Source organism: Leptonychotes weddellii, chromosome 4 (assembly GCF_054177405.1).
Source record: "Leptonychotes weddellii isolate Sample4059 chromosome 4, ASM5417740v2, whole genome shotgun sequence".
Classification (NCBI taxonomy): domain Eukaryota; kingdom Metazoa; phylum Chordata; class Mammalia; order Carnivora; family Phocidae; genus Leptonychotes; species Leptonychotes weddellii.
Window position 1 is genome coordinate 28,662,205 of NC_138372.1, and position 8,398 is coordinate 28,670,602.

Here is an 8,398-nt window from a genome sequence, read left to right on the forward strand (position 1 = left end):
CCTTCCAGACCAGAGTGATCACCTGCTCAGTGCCACTGAGAGCCTGAGCAAACACCACATGGAACAGAAGAGTTGCCCCTCTAAGCCCTAATTCCTGATCCAAAAAATTGTGAGGTTTTCTTTTAAAGATTTTAAAACGTTTTTTATTTTGAATAATTATAAATTCACAGGGAGCCTCAAAAATAGTACAGAAGGGTCCCATGTTCCCTGTACCCAATTTCTCTCAATCATAGCGTCTTACATAACTATAGAGTAATAACAAAAGCAGAAGATGGCAGCACAATCCCAGCACATTGTCATTTCCAGCAAACAGGCACTGCATGGGTTTCGGTAGTAGTTCTGTACAGTTTTGTTAGTTATATATTGTAAATATGCAACTTCCAAGTGATTGTGAATGGTATTGTATTTTAAATCCCTCATCCACGTGCTTGTTGTAGTAGATATAAATACAGTTGATTTTTGTATATTTGTATCCTGATACCTTGTTGAACTCACTTCTAGCAGGTTTTGCTTTGGGGTAGATTCAAACATTCTTTTTCTATGTAAACAACCACCTGCAAAAAGAGACAGTTTTATTTTTTCCTTTCCTCTCCATATGTCTTTCATTTACATTTCTTACTTCACTGCACTGGCTAGAACTTGCAGCACTATGTCGAGTAGGAGTGGAGGAAGTGGACATAACTCACCTTGTTCCTCATCTTGGGAGGCTCAATGGTCGGTTTTATGTCAACTTGGCTAGGTTATAGTCCTCTGTTATTGAAACACTAATCTAGCTCTGCTGTGAAAAAAAATTTTTTAAGATTTTGTTTCTAAGTAATCTCTACACCCAATATGGGTCTCAAACTTATAACCCCGAGATCAAGAGTTGCATGCTCTATTGACTGAGCCAGCCAGGTGCCCCTGTGAAAATATTTTATAGATGTGATTAAGTCCAGTATTGGTTTTTTGTTTTGTTTGTTTTGTTTTTATTTAAGAGAGAGCGCGGGGTGGGTGGGAGGGGCAGAGGGAGAGAATCCCAAGCAGACTCCACTGAGGGCAAGGCTGATATGGGCTCGATCTCATGACCCTGAGATCATGACCTGAGATGAAATCATGAGCTAGACACTGAACTGACTGAGCCACCCAGGTGCCCCATTAGTAGGTTTTAAGTAAAGGAGCTTATCCTAGGTAATCTGGATAGGCCTGCTTTAATCATTTGAAAGGCAGAACCGAGGGTTCCCTGAAGAAGAAATTCTGCCTGTGCAGAGCAGCTTCAGCTCCTTCCTGAGAATTCCAGCTGCTTTTCCTGGTAGATTCCCAAATCTACCTGGTAGATTTGGGACTTGCCTTCCCAGCCCCCACAATTGTGTAAAGCAGTTCCTTGTAATAAATCTCTTAATATGTGTCTCCTAGTTCTTTTCCTCTGGTTGACCCCCGAAGGATACAGGGGGAAAGCATTTAATTTTTCATTATTAAGTATAATGTTAGCTGTACTTTTTTTGTAGATAGTTTTTATCAAGTTGAGGAAGTTCCCCCTCTATAGCTGGTTTGCGGACAGTTTTTTGTTTTTTGTTTTTAAATCATGAATGGGTGTTGAATTTTGTCCAACGCTTCTTCTGCATCAACTGGTATAACCATGTGATTTTTCTTCTTTAGTCTTTAATATGGTGGATTCCATTGATTTGATTTTTGAATATGGAACCACCATATTCAAAATGAATTTTGAATTTTATTTGCAAATATTTTGTTAAGGGTTTTGCATCTGTAGTCATGAAGGAATTGGTCTCTATTTTGTACCGTGTTTAGTTTTGGTATCAGAGTGATTCTAGCTTTATAAAATGAAATGAAAAGTGTTCTCTCCTTTTCTATTTTCTCAAATGGATTATATAGAATTGGTATTAAATCTTCTTTAAACATTTGATAGAATTCTCCAGTGAAACCATCTGAGCCTGGAGGGGTGCCTGGCCGGTGGAGCATGTGACTCTTGATCTTGGGGTTGTAAGTTCGAGCCCCACATTGGGTGTAGAGATTACTTAAAATAAAATCTTAAAAAAAAAGAAACCATCTGAGTCTAGAGATTGGGAAGGTGTCAAGTTACAAATTAAATTTCTTTAATTAATTATAGCGCTATTCAAATTGTCTGTCTCATATTGAGTAAATTATGGTAGTTTGGGTTTTTTGAGGACTTGCTCCATTTCATCAGAGTTGTCAAATTTGTGTGTCTAGAATTGTTTGTAGAATTCCCTTATCCTTTTGATGTTTGTGAGGTTTGTGGTTATATCCTTTGTTTCATTCCTATTGGTGATTTGTGTCTTCTCTCCTTTTCTCTTTGTTGGTCTTGCTAGAGCTTTGTCAGTATTATTGGTCTTTTCAAAGGACTAGTTCTTAATTTCATTGATTTTCTCTATTGTTTTCTGTTTTCAATTTTATTTCTCTTGTTATCTTTTTTAATTACTTCATTCTTCTTGCTTTGGATTTTACTCTTCTTCTAGGTTCTATGGTGGGAGCTTTTTTAAAAAAATTTTTTTTTAAGATTTGATTATTTATTTGAGATAGAGAGGGATAGAGCACAAGCAGGGAGAGCAGCAGAGAGAGAGGGAGAAGCAGGCTCCCCGCTGAGCAGGGAGCCTGATGCAGGGCTCGATCCCAGGACCCTGGGATCATGACCGGAGCCGAAGGCAGACGCTTAGCCGACTGAGCCACCCAGGCGCCCCGGTGGGAGCTTTTTAATAGACACTTAACCATATTTTTCATGGTTATTTTTAAGTCCTTGGCTGCTAATTCCAATATCTGGGGGTTGTCTATGGCTCTGTTTCTATTGACTTATTTTTCTATTTGACCTTGGATTACATTTTCCTGGTTTTTCGTTTGCTGATTTTGCATGTCTCTTAGTTTTTATTGTATACTTAGCACAAATGATGTGTTGTAGAGACTCTGAATTGTGTTCTATTCCTCTGGAGAGTGCCAAATGTTTTTTCAGCCAACAGTCAATTTACTGGTGGATCATCTTGAATTTATGTATGCTGAGTTTTACTCATTGTTAGGTTAATTCTGCTTTTAGCTTTGCTCCTAATCCTCAGTTATATCTCTTAGTTACACGAAATAGGATTTTCTCCTATATCACCTTCTGGGACTTCAATAGAATGCTCCAGGTGTTTACCAAGCACTTCTACGTTGGCATATTTACTTAAGCTCCAAACTGTCTTCCTTGCAGTGGGCAGCAGCTGAAATCTTGGCTCAGTTCTTTCATCCTCCCAATCACTGATTTCCACGTGGGTTATTTGGAGTCTTGTCTGTGCCTGTGCAATTCAGGGGTTAGCCTTGAATTCGAAGGGAGTTGATGGACAGATTTTTGGCCATCCCTCCTTGTGGCTTTTTTGTTTTGGGAGGTTTTCCCTCAATCTTTTAGCCACTGTGGCTGCCCTGAACTCCGTCTTCTGATTCATCAAACCCATAGAATCCTGGATTTTTACTTGAATTTTAGCTTGTCTGTGCTGTGAAGACTAAGGGATCCCCTTGGCAGACAATCCATATCAATGTGGACCATATCTAGTGTGGTTCCCTTCTTTTAAATGCTGAATCCTCCTCCAGTTTATGCTTGCTTTTGGCCACTTTACAGTTTTTTGTTACATATTTTGACAATTTACTGCACCATGATCAGAACTGGAACTCTGCCCACTTTAGCAATTAAACAACTATTTAGTGAACATCTGCTTTGTACAAGGTATGTATACTTTTGAGTAATACAGACATAGTTCCTGCCTTCACAGAGCTCACACTGGGCGACAAGGGCTCAAATAAGAAAGAAGTGTGCTGAGGGCTGTATTTGGGGGAAATCTGGAGGACCGTGGGGGCCTAGCATATATTGATATTAACTCTACTAAGCATTTTGCAAAGGATCCTGTTTGCAGCCCCTTCTTAGAGATCCTTAGCTTAACTCAAAACCTCCTTAAGCTTTTCTTTCATTCCTCTTCCTTTCTCTCTTCCTCCCTCATTTCCTTCTTTCCTCATTCCCTCTCTCCTCTCTAAAGTACTTACTAAGCATTTCCTCTGTCCCCAGGCACTGTTCTGGGTGTGGTTATCCTTAGTGGGTCCTTAAAGACTCCACCTCTTCCAGACTCTACAAGCTGGAGTAGCCCAGAGAACATGAATGAAATTCATTTTTTTAATGTTTTATTCCACTAATATTTCCCAAGGACCTGCTATGTATCAGGTCTATAGTGTGAGGAAATAAATAAATAATTGACATAATCATAAAAAGGGCAGCTAGGAACTACTAATTATTGCAAAGATTTTATTTTATTTTTTTAAAGTAAGCTCTACACCCAATGTGGGGCTTGAACTTGCAGCCCCGAGACCAAGAGTCGCATGCTCCACGGACTGAGCCAGCCAGACTCCCCTCAGAACTACTAGTTACTACTAATAAAATGTATCACTTACATATTTATATTATAATTATTGTATATTTATAATCATACTTATTGAGCACTTGCTATAGGACAGATAGTGTACTAGTCTGTTCCGTGCCTTTTGTTGTTAAGTCCTCACAACCTCAAAGTCCTTCAGTCAACAACCTTAAGTCCTCAATGAAGTAGGTCCCGTGATTAACCCCATTTTATGTGAAGACTGAGGCTTAGAGGAATAAGTGGTTTTCCCAAGGGCACCCAGTTGTATTTCCACCATTTCTGGCTCATGGTGAGTACCAATTACGTGCATTTCCTCCCTTTTCCCCGAAGATCACAGCAGTTTGGGCTCTACGCAAAAAAAAAAAAAAAAAGGCTGAAATCCAGCCCCAGCCACAAGCTTGCCACAAGCTTTTATTTTGCTGGTCCTCAATTCTTAGAATCTTCTGTTTGACTTGAGGCCGGGGCCACTCCATTTTACAATCCTCAGACCTCTAATCCCTAATCTTCGAATCTCTTGCTCTTTCCTCCCCAGCTCTGATGGGGAGGAGGGGTGGGCGTGGAGAACAAGAAGTAAAGGTCAGGCTCCCTTGTCCTCCCTACGCAACCCCTCATCCCCGCCGCGGTTCCCCCGTTCTTCAGGGAGTCCAACCCCTGGTCAGCAGGAAATCAGGCTGTCTGGTACTCTGGCGCCACCTAGTGGTTCTTTTCTGCAATACACAATGCCGACAACCTGACAAGTTGAATAAAAGCCCTTTTCTCAGGGAGAAAAATTCATAGGGAGATAAAATGGAGAGAGAAGAAAATAAAACACGGTGGGAACTCAGGGAGGGAGAGATCATGGCTTTTGCGGAATTAGAGCTTAGAGTTTGTATTCGGCTAGACTTGTGTCCTGATCGTGTGACCTTGGGCAAGTCATTTCACCGCTTTGAGTCTCTGTTTCTTAATTTTTTTTTTTAAAGATTTTATTTATTTATTTGACAGAGAGAGACACAGCGAGAGAGGGAATACAAGCAGGGGGGATGGGAGAGGGAGAAGCAGGCTTCCCGCGGAGCAGGGAGCCCGATGTGGGGCTCGACCCAGGACCCTGGGATCATGACCTGAGCCGAAGGCAGACGCTTAATGACTGAACCACCCAGGTGCCCCGGTTTCTTCATTTGTAAGATGGGGAGAACACCAATGCCTCTTGATGTCCCAGAAGTGCTTAGCACAGTGCCAAGCAAGCTTTGGATATTTATTTTAGGCAGAAGGAATTTTGTAAGCAAAGGCAGGGAACAGGGCTAGTGTTTAGAACACAGTGTAGGTGACATGGGCCCCCTTCCCTGCTAGAATCCCTTCCTGGAAGGGAACCAGGTACCCATTCTAGGCTGAGCTCCAGTCGGCAGGTTTGCTCGCCTGTACTCTGGCCGCCCTCATTTGCCTGGGCAGAAAGTGTCAACCACTGTACTTGCTTCTTGCACTAGAGCAGAGCTCCTCCAAAATCCTCTGAGCTGCCCAATCATGCTCCTGGTTCCACCTGACCCCCTATTTGTTCCGTCTGATTGTCTCCCAGTGCAGGTGCAACATTGACAGGCTGTGATGCTGACTTCCATGAGCTATTTTCTCATGGTTTTCCTCTTACCTCTCTAGATGTTCCTTCTGAGGCTCCTTTGTGGGTTTCCTTTCTCTGCACACCTGCTTACCAGTCTGAAGCATCCTGTCCTGTTCTTCTCTTCCTACTCCCCATGTTCTTCCTGGCCCATCTTACCCCCTCCTCCGACTTTAACTATCACCTCTATGTCTTCTGCAGAGCTTCAGCCCCGCTTATCCAACTGCCTCTTGAATGTTCTGTAGGCCATTGATATGTTCAAAATGGAATTATCTGTTGGCTCCCAAACCCGCTCTTCTTCCTGGGTGGCCTACACAGCCAATGGTTTCTCTGTCCTATTGCTTACGCCAAAAATATGGGTGTCAGCCTTGACTCTACCCTCTTTCCTCTCCTGGTTTTATCACCACGCTCCAGTCACAATACTCATATATGTTTATCTAATCCTTCCACCTCTCTCTCTCTCCCCACTGCAACTGCCTCACCCTGGACACCATCCTCTTTTGCTTGGATTATTACAGCCACCTCTGAATTTGACTCTCGGCTTCAGTTTTACCCTTCTTTACTTCTTGTGTTCCCTTCTGGAAGCTCTAGGGGAGAGTCCATTTCCTAATACTTTTACCTTTTAGAGGCTTCCCACATTCCTTGATTTATGACCCCCTTCCTCTATCTTCAAAGGCAGAAAAGTTACATCTCTCTGATCATTCTCCCTTAGTTGGATGTCCCTCTACTTTTCTGTTTTCATCTTCTACTTTTAAGGACCCTTGTGTTTGCACTGGACCCACTCAGATAATCTAGGATAATCTCTCCATCACAAGATCCTTAACTTAATTATATCCACAAAGACCCTCTTGCCATGTAATCTAACAAATAAATCCACAGGTTCTGGGGATTAAGGTGTGGACATCCTTGGAGGGTTCCTATTCTGCCTACCACAGTCCTCTCTCTGACCCCCCAATATTTGTCTGACCTACATGCAAAATACACTTACCTCTTTCCAAACAGTTCCCAAAAGTGCCTCAAAGTCTCAGCCCATTAAAGTATCAACTCAAAGTCCAAAATCTAAATCTCATCAGCTCACATTCCCGAGTCTTATCAGCAATATCATCTCTATTAGGTATCTGGTGAGACTCAGTGTAATCTATGCTGGGTGGAGCTCCTCTCAATCTGTGGACCCATGAAACTAGAAAACAAGTTCTCTGCTCCCAGAATAGAATGTCAGGACTGGCATATGGTCACAGTTACAGACATTCCTGTGCAAACAGAGAGAAAATGGAAGAAATAAAGGAGTCATGGTTTCCACGTAATTTCAAAATTAGGTTGGACAAACTCCATTAAGCTTCAAGGCCGAAGATAACACTCTGTAGCTCAAGGCTCAGCCCTCTGAGTCATTTTTTTTCTTTCTCATGAAAGACAGTACCCACTTTCAGCCGGACCATTGTCTCCTGCCTGCAGAATTTTGGGAGTCCTGTAGCCTTCTTTCATTTCAGACTCTCTCTGTTCCTTTCAGTCCGGGTTCCACTGTTTCTCCCGGTATAAAAGTCTCAAGAACCCTGTGGGTCTCTGGTGTATGTCTCAGAGATTCGCTCCCTTATACCAGAGGCTCCTTCACAGGTGTTCCCTGGATAATCCCATTTCTGTTTTTGTCTGTTGAGACAGCTGATGTGATCTATGAGTCACACACTAAAGCTCTTCAAAAAGCCTTTTACGTGACCACCTACTTGGACCTTTGGATCTTCCAGAAATGCTACAGTCACACCCTCAGCTTTTTCGCTAGAGCACCCTTTTCCTGACAGTGACTCTCTTCATTTTAATATCATTTGCAATCTAGATAGGCTGCGAATTCCCCTACATCACCAAGCCCCGTTCGTTTTGTTTTTTTTTTTTTTAAGGTTTTATTTATTTATTTGACAGAGAGAGACACCGCGAGAGAGGGAACACAAGCAGGGGGAGCAGCAGAGAGAGAGGGAGAAGCAGGCCTCCCGAGGAGCAGGGAGCCCGATGCGGGGCTCGATCCCAGGACTCAATCCCAGGACTCTGGGATCATGACCTGAGCCGAAGGCAGACGCTTAACGACTGAGCCACCCAGGCGCCCCTCCCGGTTCATTTTTGTTTGATGGTTCTTTTCTCAGTGTATCTGTGTCCCCTCCTGTTTACCACGAGCAGCAAGAAGCCAGGCCACACCCTTCAACGCTTTGCTTGGAAATCTTCTCAGCTAAATACCCAACTTCATTGTTCATAAATACTGCTTTCCACATGACTGCAGGACATGCGATTTGAGGCTTCTTGCTACTATGGAATGGGTTTCCAATAATGTGTTCCTCATTTTCTTCTTAGCTGTTATGCGCAGAGCCTTTAACATCCTTTAACATCCATAGTCCTATCAAACTGGGATAAAATCAAAATGTGAACAGGTCTGCCTTCCTTTCTG